Source organism: Engraulis encrasicolus, chromosome 24 (assembly GCF_034702125.1).
Source record: "Engraulis encrasicolus isolate BLACKSEA-1 chromosome 24, IST_EnEncr_1.0, whole genome shotgun sequence".
In the NCBI taxonomy this organism is placed as follows: Eukaryota; Metazoa; Chordata; class Actinopteri; order Clupeiformes; family Engraulidae; genus Engraulis; species Engraulis encrasicolus.
Genome location: NC_085880.1, coordinates 15,567,148 through 15,581,503, shown reverse-complemented (window position 1 = coordinate 15,581,503; position 14,356 = coordinate 15,567,148). Strand labels below are relative to the sequence as shown.

Here is a 14,356-nt window from a genome sequence, read left to right as displayed (position 1 = left end):
GTGCATGTGTGTGTTTATGTGTCTTCCTTTTTAATGCCGGTCATAAATCTACTCTGTGTGTGAATGCCAGTGTGTGTGTGTGTGTGTGTGTGTGTGTGTGTGTGTGTGTGTGTGTGTGTGTGTGTGTGTGTGTGTTGGCTTTGTGTTTATTTTACACAAAATGGATAGACCAGAAAACAAAATAATGGCTGATTTATGTGCCAGTGTGTGTGCACAAGCCTGAGTACTGTATGTCCTGTATGTGTGTATGTGTTTGCTTGTTTGTCCAAGTGTATAGGGTAGGTCTGCACATATGTTTGTGTCCGTGTGTGTGTTCTGTGTGTGTGTGTGTGTGTGTGTGTGTGTGTGTGTGTGTGTGTGTGTGTGTGTGTGTGTGTGCGTGTGTGTGTGTGTGTGTGTGTGTGTGTGTGTGTGTGTTTGTGTGTGCATGGGCGGAGTGGGAAGAGTATTCCCACCGGGAGAATTTTTCCCTTAGCGGCCCTTTTTACCCCCCCACCAACACCAAAAAAAAAACAAAAAACAACGCGAACAACATGGTTCCCTAACCAAAAAGACAAAAACCACGAAATCTGCAGTCGTAGGTCTACTACATGTGGACATTAGTGTTGTCAAAATATTAACCTGAAGTGGAGAATTTTAGTCTACACTTGATGAAATAGGCCTACACAGCCATCATCACAGTCCAAAGCATTCACCATAGAACATTGCAGGTTAGGCTACATCACGCTACTGTTCCATGAAAATGTGCACTCCACTGTCATTTTGATAGTTTGTAGGCCTATTGAAATATCGTTTAAGGAAGACAGGATGAGCGTGGGCACAAAGTTTTGAGTGTGGGGATTTTTAGAAGAGTAGGCTATAGCTTACAAAAAGTCTGTCTACATTGTGCAATAAACCCACCATGCAGCAACTAAGCCAAACCTAGGCTACTTCAAAGCACAACCATAAGTCAACAAAATTAATAACCAAACGGTGTAGGCCTACCTTAAAACGCTGTCTTCGTCGCAGCAAATGTCTTTGTTTCTTGCAATTACATTTTAATCCACAGTTTAGGCTACACACCCAGCACTGCTCACATCAGAATCTTGTGTGGTAATTATGTTGTTCCATTTCTTCAGACATTACATAGGCTACATCCTAAATGTGCCACATATAAATATATGTATGATATAACATTATTTCGACTGTAAGGAGATATACCGCTAGTTCTAACAAACCAATGCCATCAAAACATGTACAACGTGTTTTCCTGCTTAGCTGCAGTTCACTTCCTTACCACTTGGTGGAGTCTGTTCCTAACCCAAGTCAATAACCACAGAACAAGTGAATCTGGAGTGGCAGACTGTAAACTGTAACAGTCATGTGGAAATCGGAAAATAAATCACAACTTACTAATATTTCCATTTCTTGGTAGCCAATCTAAATATCACAGGTTCTTGAAATACTGAAAACGAAACAATGTTACTAAGATCTAGTAAACTTCCGCGATCTACGGTGTATGAACATTATCAGTAGAGAAGGGGTGTGGCCAATTTACTGTTTGACACCGTCACTGAGGTATTGCGGTCGGGTAAACAGTATATATACTGGTGAGTCAATGTCTCTGACAATAACACTACATCCATAATTCCTTAGCCTTTGTTCTACTGCAGAGATACTCTGGGACCAGTTGAGAACATTGTGCGACTACATACTTTGGGACCAGCTGAGAATATATTACGGCCGCTGTAATATATTTCGCGGCCGCGGCCCACCGGGATAAGTCCCCGATCTCTCCCGAAGGCCAATCCGCGTGTGTGTGTGTGTGTGTGTGTGTGTGTGTGTGTGTGTGTGTGTGTGTGTGTGTGTGTGTGTGTATGTGTGCGTGCGTGTGTTTCAATGATTGTGTGTTTACCAGAGAAGGGTGCAAGCTATCCACACAAAATTCCAGTACTGTGACAGTAAACAAAGTTCATGGGAATACATGCACCATACAATTGATCAAATGATCAAATGGTGAAATGGTCATGAAATGCTAAGGCTATTTTTTTACCATGTGCTTTATCTAGTGTTGCTTTTGGCAGCACATTTTATTTTTAGTCTTAGTTAGTCATGTTTTGACAGTGTTTTTTGTTGGGTTGTTTTAGTCTAGTCAAGTCACAAGACTTTTAGTCTTTAGCTAGTCTTGTCTTTGAGAGCTTTGTTGTTACTTGTTTTAGTCTAGTCAAGTCACAAGGCCTTTTAGTCTTAACATTTTAGTCGGCTAGTAAGACTAAAATGTTAAATGACTATAATGGCTAGACTAAAATGTCACATACTTTTCCTCACAATGAATGTTACATAGCCTGCTTTTTGTCATACATTTATGATGATGAAAACTGACTACAGTTGCAGTCTAGTTTTTGTTAAGTAATGATTATCTTGCAGATGCACCAATGAACACATTTGACATTGATGATTTTTTTCCTTTTTCTATTTAATGACAGCTTTTTTGCCACTTAAACAGTACAACAGCATCATCGTTGGCAGTACCCATAACGAGGATATAACCAAAAATGATTTATTGGATTAACCTAAGAAAATTGTGGAAAATATTTCCACCAGATTAAATCAAGCACATTTAGCATCAAAGAAAAAAATCTCAAACATCCATTCATTTAACTTCACTTTGTTGGGTTGATATTAAAGTTTGTCACACAACACAACAAACGTGTCATAACAAAAGTGATACATTGAAACGTTTTGAGAACTTGTAAAAAAAAATCCGACATCAAGCAGCCTCATCCCAACCAATCTCTCAATCAGTGCCTGGCACCTGATTACTAAGGGCTGGTAGGTCATGAATCAATTACTGCTTGCACCTGCAAATTCCTCATCACTCTGGTCACATGACACACTTTCACCTGTATATAAAGCTGGACAGCCACAGTGCCTGAGTTGCTTACCTGACTGCCTACTGGCATGGCTCAGCAAAGTGCTTGCTTGACAGCTTTGTGGGTATTCCATGCGAGCCAGCCTGTGGCAATTTTAGCTCATGGCTTTTGTTAAGTTGCTAGGCACATCATGCATTGCTTTGTGAGCTAGCTTGTAACATGACTTGATAACTAGCTTGCTGCATTGCACATGTCATGCAGGTGAGAGGTTCTAAGGGAAGAAACCATCCGCCTGGCAGACAATTGGTTATACATCCTCTCGATAAAGTTTATGATGACAAAGTGAGATCAAGTCCAACCAATACTCATTATGATTGTGGCACAAGCCTCCGATAAAATTCTCAAGATCTCATGGTTGTGAGAGACAGCTCTGAAAAGTAGTTAAAGAGAACAGTGGCAGAGTGGTTCCATGCTAAGAGTGCTTCAGTCACGGTGAAGGATGGGAGGTGGGACAGAACCATGATCATGGTAGGCTACCTCAGTTATGGAGGGGAGGAGGAGGGAGAGAGGGGAGGAGGAGGGAGGGAGGGGAGGAGAGGGGGGGGGGGGGGTGGCAGGTTTCCTTACACCAATTGCAGGTCAGGAATCAAACTAATTTGAATGTTGTGTGTACAGACAAAGCTTATATCAACACAACTAACAGAATTAAATGAACTTTGTTCAAGTAGGCCTATGTATGAATTATTAATAATGAGAAGGAGGAGTAAGAGTAGAGGAGAAGTGTTATGAAATTCGTCAGCAGGTGCATTGCGTCAACAATGTAGGCTAGTGTATTCTGCTGAATATGGACACCTTCCTACACAGTTATGCACCATTCGAATTGGCATCATTATTATTAGCCTAATCATCATCATCATCATCATCATCATCATAATAATAATAATAAAACTGATAGTAGGCTATGCGTAATAGTAGGCCTAATTTTAATTCGTCAATAGGCCCTACATCGCGGGCAAACAATGCCGCAAGGCGTTGGACTTTTTTTTTATAGCCCTGGGATTTTGTTTTTGACCATGAAATGTCTTAATAAAAAAAAAGTCTGGCCTTAGCCTATACATCAACTTGAATCCAGCATATTGTGGCGAAGGAGAATGTAGGCAGGCAATCTTGTTCTTTATCAAAATGATATTGATGGACATATTTTATGTTTGTTCAATAAAATGGTTAGTTCACTTTGAGTTTGAAAGACGTGTCCCTTACAATGTATTAACAATAAGCGCAGAGCTGCCGGTGGCTGTGACATGCCCATAACTGCAATAATTAACATAAATATTAACCTTTGTTTAAATGCGCTTAAACTGAAATTCGACAGAATGACGGACCAGTTTCATGTTAACGTGGACTTGTTGCTGTCTCGGGGTAGGCTACAAAGAGAGAGAGGGGGGGGGGGAGAGGGAGAGGAAGAGAGACGCGCACGTCTTAGAAGCTCCTGTCTTCCAAACGTTCAATAATCCGACGATATACTTCTTTGGAGGTTAATCCAGATTCAAATTATTATTGCCCCGTGTCCCATGGGACAGCCGCATAACGCACAACACATTACGGGAAAAGGGTTCATGTTTCACTATCGGCTACGTTTTCAAAGATAAGTTGATTCCCACTAAACATTGGACGTCGTATAGACGTTGAAATTAGGTCTAAATTGCGTCCGTCGGTCCATGACCAGTTTTGGACCTTAGAATGACGTACAAACTAGGTCCTTTATTTGGACGTCTAATAATGACCCTATTTGTACGTCATTATGAAGTTCAAAATTCGGACGTCAGTCTAGGTCACTTTTTTGGACGTCAAAAACAGGTGAGGGAAATCGACATGATTGTTATTGTTGCTGTTGCTTTTTTTGTGCTTTGTTTTTAAATAGGCCATAGTAGTTTTCCTAGTAGGCTATTTTTTCTGTTCACATCTGGTGGGGAAAGAGAGATACGTGCAATGCACCGTGGGACACACTACCTAAACAGATGTGTCAAAAAAAAAAATAACACATTGGGATGTGTAGACAGCATTGACAGATTATGTGTCATTTTTGTGTAAGATTTCACAGAATGTGTGAAACCTGAAGTTAAGAGGTTCATTTCTGGGTCGTGCTAATACTAGGGTGACCAGACGTCCCGGTTTGACCGAGACAGTCCCGGTTTGGAGTTGTCTGTCCCAGGTCCCGAGCAAACCCTCTCAGGACACAAATATGTCCCGGTTTGGGCCACCCACTACATTTCGCCATGTCTATCAGGGTAAATATATGGAAAAGATTACATGTTTACCTGCCACAGTTAATGGCAGCCAGCGCTTGTATAGAAAGTCTGAAGGAGTCAGTTGCGATTTGTCATCCCTCCCTCTAAAATTGATCAGAATGCAGGAAATTGCATCTAAAAAATACAAATTTTCCTGGGGGAGGACCCCCAGACCCGCCAAACCTTCAGTCACGCATGAAGTGTCTCGATTTCAGACTACAAAACTCTGGTCACCCTATCTCAGGGTTCCCCAACCTTTTTAGCACCAGGGACCGGTTTGAGTCCCATTTTTTTTTCGCGGACCGGTAGTCACGCGTTATAATAATAATAATAATAATAATAATAATAATAATTACAATGATAATAATAATAAATATTATTATTATCACACTATTATTATTATTATTAACATTATTATTGTTATCATTGTTAATAGGCCTAATAATAATAGCATCAATAGGGTTTAAAAATAAGGCCTCCTTTTCCTTCACTCTATTCAAAATGTGTACCAGCCTACATCTAAACATAACATTTAGTATTTGACTATTAAACTGACAATTACACCACTAATTTGTGGAGCCATTCTTGGTCATAGGGCTAGTGGTGCAAGGAAGATAACCCAAAACTAGGTTAGGCCTACTACATACTACTACTATTTTTCACCATGCGAGAATAGGCCCTCTGCGTTCTCTGCTCTGGCCAAGTTCATTTTCATTGAGGAGGACATTTTTGCGCAGTGAAATTCAGGGCTATTTATGACTGGGTTATAGGTCTCCTGGTTAAGTGGCGCTTCTATTAATTCAAGGTCAACCGTTTCCAACAACAAGCAGTCGTGATTGTTTTTTCGAACAACACGAGGGATAGTTGGAAGCTGGAGTTTGATACCGCTGACGTTTGCCACTAGCAGCTCGTGCCCTCGCGTCGCGTTTGTGTGAACTGCTGCATAACCAGCGTTTGAGTCTACCGCGGTCCGAGTGCCTTTATGTGCAATAATAAAGGCAAAAGGTTGCATGTCATCGCTTGATTTTCTGCTAACGCTGACTTTCAGGAGCTCCTGAAACAAGTGTTGGTCGTTATTAGTTGCAACCACAAGACATGTCTCGCAACGCAATCACGTTCGTAACACAGCGTTGTCACGAAACTGAAACAGCAACAAATGATAGAAGTGGATTTCTAAAATAGCTCCCCAAAGTTTGCTTCGCAACGTTCAAAAGCCTTAAAAAGAAAGAGCCGGAGAAGACAGCCAACCCTCGAAAACGGCCACCATCCACTTTGCATTGCAGCATTGAAATATAAAGTGGGCGCGGCCTCGCGCTCGCAGCATGCGTCTGGCGCATTTGACATTCAACTAGTGATGGACGGCACAAAGAAAAGTTTGCTTGTTATTGAAAATTAAAATAGCCTACTTGTGCTACGTCTAGGCTAATGCAGATATTAATATGGCGATACTAAAAGTTATACTTGAGATAAGTTCTGCACTGCAGTTCATAACAAAGGCATGTCTTCTGGATTATTATTTTTTTAACTCATGTCGTGCGGCCCGGTATGAAATAGTCCACGGACCGGCACCGGTCCGCGACCCGGTGGTTGGGGACCGCTGCCCTATCTAATACTAATTCGCTACAAGTGAGAAACTAACGGCCGTTTGGCTGTCCAATCGCGTGACTGTGGACATTTGAAAGCAGACTTCCGCCCGCCTTTTCTACCGTTGGAAATGCAAGATGCGGCGACTTGACTTCAGACACCGAGAGAGGCTGGCGTAAGTAATTCGCTTTATTGGTATAATTTCGTAACAATTACGTGTGTTACCGTTAATGTGTGGTTAAAATGAAACCCTGCTTCACAAGTTTTGCTGTACGAACATTGGAACAGCCTCCGTGATCCTGTGAACATTAAGCTAGCCTACAATCAGATGTAGCTAGTTATTGATACTCAGTTAGCTATTGATCTTTAATGCTTGCACTATAAATTATATTTATTTTCTTTTAATGCACATGTGGACTAACTTAATGGTTAAAACGTGTTGTGTTGGGAAAATTAAAGGTTTGAAATGTGATATTGGATGGTTTGCTAACATTGGTTGCTAATAGGGTAACTGATAATTAGCTGGTGTGGAAGAAATCAGGCGGCACTTAACTGATGTGAAGTTTGAAAGCTATTTTCTGAGCATGAAAGAAAGTCTGACAGGATTTATGTAAGGATACTGAAACACCACGGATGGATTGACGTAGAGCTAGTACTGGTAGTGGGGCAAAAGTGGATGCTGCTAGTAACAGCAGGTATCGGAGGGGGCAAGACAAGGGCTAGCTAGCATAGAGGCGATTTTAAACTTCAGCGCTTCAAACGTAAGCAGTTCTGCGTCAAATCATGTAAATCAGACCATCCGCCAACCTCGTACATGATAAAGAATAGCACCAGTAAAAGCAAGCAGTATCTTACTGTTTTGTGTTGGCTCGATGAAAGGTGATACAAGCGAATTTCCGAATCACATTATGTCGGCTTGGTTGTAGTTGTTGTGGCCAGTCAATATACAAGCTTTGAACCGTAGTTCCATGTAAGTGTCGTGGTTTTCACCGTTTCAGTATGTAGTTGAATATGGTAGATCTGGGCAACTGGTCAACGCTGTCGTGTTTTGTCTCGGTAGACCTCGTATGACGGTGTGTTGGGAAAATACCGGCAGTTGTTTCAGATGGAGGGTGCGACGTGCCAGATGTACGCTGTTCGAGGGATAAAACGGCCACGCACGAGATTTTGTAGGCAATTGTAATTGGTGACGATACCATGACATTTGAAAAGAAGATTCAAAGTTTGAGTTTTAGGTGGCAGAGTAGAACAGCTGCGTGTGAAGTGTGGCGACTACCAAGGTATCAACACCAGTTATGGCTACAGTATTTTTTTAAGTACCTTCAATGCACTGGGCACTAACTTGCTCCCCGCCCCCCTCTCTCTTCTCTCTTAATCAGGGCCCAGGTCTTGTGGCCACATCTGTCCAAGCTCCTACTCTGATTGAACAGTTGGATGATCAGACTGATGGTAAGTGTGTGTGTGTGTGTGTGTGTGTGTGTGTGTGTGTGTGTGTGTGTGTGTGTGTGTTTCCATGTGTATCATATTGTCTATGTGATCATGTGTCTAATTGCCATCCACTTACAGGCCCTCTGCCTCCTTTCATTTGTTTTTTTTTTTTAGTTTTTTTTTTCAGATTTTTTTTCTTATTGTTGTATTGTATGCAATTATGATAAATATGTTACTGTGATATTGTTATAACACAGAGACTTTGGTAAATGTGACATTTAAGTACTGCTGTACAATTTTCTGCTCTCATTTTCAGATGAAAAGTGCTACACAGTTCTCACACATATTCTGACTCCGAAGCCGCTGCAGTGTAAAATCTGAGATGTCTTTTCTGGTTGATTTTGTACAGGTATTTTTCAAAGGATAGTTACTTTTAAAACGTCTTTTAATCTTTAAAAACACTTTCATGCAGAGCCTCTGTTAGGACCTCATTGCGATACAGAGTTATGACCTTGTCACCAAAATGTCAATGACCATATTTTAACCTGCTATTTAAGGCTGTCATAGCCATATTCTTATAACAATGCAGTTAAGTTCAAGAGAACTATAGTTTGGTGATATGGATCCCAAACGGAAGGGAACAGCAGCGGTTTGTAGTTGTAGAGAACTAATTAGCGCCAAGTGTTGTTAACCTGTTGTTTCTTGTTTACCTGTCACAGTAGCCCATAGCACTTTTGTCATAGAGAGCAACTTGGTCAGTAAATATGTGCCTGCTGTACAAAGTAGCAGTATTTGGATGAGTTACAGCTAACACGGACGGCAAACTTGAGACTGTATATTGTGTGGTTGACAGATTTCTGACAGCGATGGTGAGGGAAGCAGTGTACCAAACTCTCAGATGACTCTGACCAGATGACCAAACCCATGCAAAGCACAATGTGAGTGTACACACACACACACACACACACACACACACACACACACACACACACACAGACCACGAGTCAACATAGTAGCCCCTACAACAGGCATCACCAACGTTGTGCCCGCGGGCGCCAGGTAGCCCTCCAGGACCTTATGATGTGCCCACCAAGGATATTAGTAAACAGTGATGACTACAAGAATTTGGTCACAGTTAATGTTTTTCTTAATTTAAATATGAGATTATTTCTTTATAACCTATAGCAAGTGATCTTTCAATCATAGCGTGATTTGGGAATAAGGTCAAGACATCGGTAGAGGACTTTGAACAAACAAGTAGCTCTTGGGTAGCCCTCGGGTAGCCCTTGGTAGCCCTCGAGTAGCCCTCAGACCCAGAAAGGTTGGGGACCCCTGCCATACAATATTTTTCCAATTTATTGCTGTATGCTTACCATATCCATCATGTTGATGTGTGTTAATGCATCCTTGTGTGTGTATGTGTTGGTGTTAGGACTGTGCTGAGGCGTTCCGCCCCCCTCCCCCTCCACACCACTCAAGGCACGGCGGCGGCCCAACCGCAAACTAACGTGAGTACACAACACACACACTTGTGTGCATGCCACGCACTGACACTTTCTCTACAGTGACTTTTCAACTTTCCTTACATTATGTGTGTGTGTGTGTGTGACAGGGAGATTAACATGAGGCTGGATGCGCTTGGCTCCCTGCTGCGTCCATCACCAGAGGGGCCGGGGTTGCTGCGGCAGCTAGCCAATTAAAGGAGGAGGATGAAGGAGAGGAGTCTGACGATGCAGACATCGCCATCGTATGCAGTCCACGCCCTCGCAGGAAAACCAGCCAATGAAAACGCTTGCAGCAGCATCAGCAGAACACACCGGCACGACTGGTAAACTTAAAGATACGCCACAGACCAGACATACACCAAATACAACTAGCACAGGTACACACACACACACACACACACACACACAGCAGTACATCTGTTTTGTATAGCGCTTTGCCTAGTCAAAGACTTTTTACAGGAAGTATTATAATTCTGTTTTATTGTTGGGGGAAGCCATGGAAAGTAGATAACCCTATACAGCTGATGTGTGTGTCAGTAATATTTATGTGTATGTGTGTTGCAGACAGAGCTTCTGAAGCATGCAGTGGAAGAGCTGTCAGTCAAGCTAAAGGTCCCATCCTCCAACCTGCTGCTGCTGCACGGAGAGGCGGAACTTAACACCTCACACACTATTGGCCAGCTAGGACTCTGCATCGCTGACATCTTTGGTAGGAATATGTGTGTGTGTTTGCGTTTGGGTGTGTTTTGCGTGTGGGTCTGTGTTGGTGCAAGTCAGTCTTGGCTCCTTCCTGATATTATACTGTATAAGTTCATACGTATACCGCATTGCAAAATGAATTTCATATACAGTATATCACGAAAGTGAATACACCCCTCACAGTTTTTGCAGATTTTTGAGTATACATTTTCATAGGAAAGCATTACAAAAATTTCACTTTGACACAATGATTAGTGACCTTTTAACAACTTATTTAACCGCTTAAATTTCTTGTTCACTCAGAAAAAAGCAAAATACACCCATTAATGTTTGAACATGTACTCACAAAAGTGAGTGCACCCCAGATTAAAATCTGGTAGAGAAGGGGCTGTGTTGGCTCGAATCGTCTTGAAATGAAAAGGGAGGTCATCAGTGTGCGCTTCAACCTTTCTTTGCATTAAACTTTTACATTTTGAGTCTGCATCTGGCTTAAATAGATCGGTGTGAGATTTGAATGCAATCCTATGGAGAATATCATGATCTGCTTCAGTAGTCACAGTGCATGTTGACATGCATGTTTGTTTTAGGTGTATTTCAGATTGCCAATGTTGACAGCATTCATGCATCCCCAAACCATGTCAGTCCCACTACCATGCGTGGCTACTGAGAGGATACACTTTTTTTGTAAAACTCACTTGTTTACCACCACACATGCTTGGTCTCAAGAGAGATGAACAGACCAAGGATATGGATCACTGGAACCATGTCGTGTGATCTGAAGAGACCCAGATTAACAATATACTTTAGATGGTGTCAAGCATGTGTGGTGGTAAACAAGTAAGTTTTACAAAAATGTGTATCCTATCAAAAGCCAAGCATGGTAGTGGGACTGACATGGTTTGGGAATGCATGGATGCTGTCAACATTGGTAATCTGAAATACACCTAAAAGAAACATGCATATCAACATGCACTGTGACTACTGAAGCAGATCATGATATTCTCCATAGGATTGCATTCAAATCTCACACCAATCTATTTAAGCCAGGTGCAGACTCAAAATGTAAAAGTTCAATGCAAAGAAAGGTTGAAACGCACACTGATGACCTCCCCTTTCATCCCTTTTCATTTTGTTTCATTTCGAGCCAACACAGCCCCTTTTCTACCGGATTTTAATCTTGGGTGTACTCACTTTTGTGAGTACATGTTCAAACATTAATGGCTGTATTTTGTTTTTTTCTGAGTGAACAAGAAATTTAAGCGGTTAAATATGTTGTTAAAAGGTCACTAATCATTGTGTCAAAGTGAAATTTCTCTAATGATTTCCTATGAAAATATATACTCACAAATTTGCAAAAACTGTGAGGGGTGTACTCACTTGCGTGATATACTGTAAGTTGAAAAAGTATGTTCTCAAAATATTTGAATGGCAAGAATTCACACATAGGTGATAGGACCTCTGGACAGCCATTTTCAATAATAAAATGCCAAAAAAAAAAAAAAAAAGGTAGATACACCGTTTTGCAATAAACTCTTCATACGTATATATAAATAATGAAATGAAAAATGAATGAAATTAAATTCACTCAGTTTAATGAAGAGCTAAGAAGATGTCATGATATCAATGTATGTGTAGTTGATTCGGCTATACTGACTGGTATGCTTCATACCTTTCAATCAGTTAAGTAAAACTTGCTATTAAGTATTATTGATGATCTCTCTCTCTCTCTCTCTCTCTCTCTCTCTCTCTCTCTCTCTTCCTTCTTCTTCTTCTTCTTCTTCTTCTCAGTCTGGAACCAACTTCACATCCCTCTTCACTGCACTACTGACACTGAGATGGAATCCACAACCCAATCACTAGTGGTCTGCATTGGGAACCTGAAGAGTCTGTCATAACCGCCAGGAATGACCGTGTGACCATTCCCGTTGCAGACGGCCTGACTTGCACAATTGACAAGCTGTTCAAGCTTTACTGGGTCTGCAACTTGTTATATCCAGCACAGCTCAGCTCTGTTTTCACCTTCTTTGAATATGTTTATGACGTTCCCATCTCAACCAACAAACGAACAAAGGCACTACAACTTCTCTCAAAGCTTCCCAGCAGCCCAGTGATCACTCAACATGTGTTTATGCCCAAAATGTAAATAGTTACTACAGACATCAAGAAAGTAGTTTGGCATCTTTGTCAAGTACACGCTTTGTCAGATGCACAGGATATGATGATAATTTGCAGCCAAGATGGCTGTTCAAGTGTACAAGGACTTACTATGTAGACACCACCTACGTAGACACCACCAGTCCACAACAACAGAAATGGGAGTATCTTTCAATGACTCTTTTGAATCCACTGACATTCAGACAGCCTATGCAGCTTCAAGTAACACCTGAAGAAAGAGCATTTTGTGTCCCTTCTCAAGGACCGATTCTCCATAATTTACCAGTTAATGGCAATTTATCTGTGTTCATGCTTGTTAGGATTATTACAGGGAATTATTTTGATTATCATTTTGGCAACACTTTATTTTATCATTACATCTATTAGCTCTAATACATACAGTGTTAATGCCTGTATGCTGTATAAGTAACTTGTAAGGCATGCACTAAGCAAAATCAAACATACGTTAGGCATGTATTCGCAAATGCCTTGTTCATGCACTATTTGGGATTTATTACCTAATATAACCTGATTTCGCTTAGTACATGCCTTACAAGTTACTTATACAGGCATTAACTCATTGATGCTGGATGTTGCGTTGTGCAACATTGGCCCTGGCGCCTGGAGTTTTGTATGGCATCAGCACCCTTTTCTGCAAGTGCTTTAGGCATCAATGGGTTAACATTGTATGTATTAGTGCTAAGCGATGTAATGTTAAAATAAAGTGTTACCATAATATTTTTTTAAAATATATATGTTGTAAAACTGGACGATTGTGAAATGATATGATGTGGCAGATGTAAGACCCATTGATGTAATGCAGAGTTTTCATTCAGATGAACTGTCTCTTAACCCAAGGTACAATGTCTTTTCTTCCAATATGTTGGAACCTATTTCATAAGAATGTTATTTTCAAGAATATTTAACACTACTTAGAATTTCAAGACTTTCGGGTTTTGTAATACACCGGTAATGTTGTTAAGAGATGATAGTGTAGGAGTCATAATCATCAATACTTCATGAAATTCGCAGTGGTGTTAATTATTCTTGAAAAAGATCACATTTGTTATCTCCCCCTCTTCTGAAAAGCCTAACAAAAAAGAATATGACAGTAAAGTTAATGTAATACAATTTTTTTTTTTTAATTGAATGTAAACACAACTCTACAAAAAAAACCGTTGCAGAGGTACGTAGTCAAGACTTTTGAAGATTGAACCTTGTAAATAAAAGTGTTTGCTAAATAAAAGTAACCCCCCCCCCTGTCACTTTCCATGTGATAATTGTCTGTATATTTTGAAAACTAGAAGTTTCAAGGTTTTTAATGCTGTCACTTTTATGTTTGAATGACAACTCACAGAGATAATTTGAAGTCAAAAAGACGTCCACAAAAATGACGTCAATAAAACCACCTACAAAATGACGTCAAAAACATGTCCTCTAAGACCCTATTTGGACTAGAGATGACCCTAATATGGACGTAGTACAGACGTCAAAAATGGACGTCCATTAGACGTCCGAAAAAGACGTCGTCTGGAGTAACAGTCTGCACCTTCAGATGACCTAAATTATACGTCCAAAAATGACCTAAAAAAGACGTCCTTTAAACGTCATTTTGTTTACTGGGTTGTGCCACATCGCGCCATCTGCATGGGAATGTTGTCAATTAGCTATTTCATTATTCTTATAGCCCAGAAGTCGCTCTTTCTCTGGGGTTCGGCTTCCAATGTTGCTGCATCAACGTCAAATAATTCATTGGCGATGGAAGATTGACGGATGGGACTGATTGACAGGTCAGATGGAGCATCGGGAAAAAAATCTTGCTTGCGTTCACTGCGTGGGTAATGCA

General features: G+C 40.8%; 2 long non-coding RNA genes across 3 annotated transcripts; both read left to right on the top strand.

Moving 5' to 3' along the window:
* Window positions 1–6,766: 6,766 nt before the first annotated feature.
* LOC134440969 (uncharacterized) lies at window positions 6,767–9,040 on the top strand. Of its 2 annotated transcripts, XR_010033070.1 has the most exons (4): window positions 6,767–6,899; window positions 8,104–8,173; window positions 8,469–8,561; window positions 9,006–9,040. It is a non-coding gene; the product is annotated as an uncharacterized LOC134440969 (long non-coding RNA). The 2 variants fall into 2 exon arrangements; XR_010033069.1 differs by having other exon boundaries at window positions 8,469–9,026.
* A 3-nt stretch (window positions 9,041–9,043) lies between these two features.
* Window positions 9,044–13,701, top strand: LOC134440968 (uncharacterized). The gene is made up of 5 exons (XR_010033068.1): window positions 9,044–9,090; window positions 9,585–9,660; window positions 9,765–9,980; window positions 10,222–10,366; window positions 12,145–13,701. It is a non-coding gene; the product is annotated as an uncharacterized LOC134440968 (long non-coding RNA).
* Window positions 13,702–14,356: the final 655 nt, after the last annotated feature.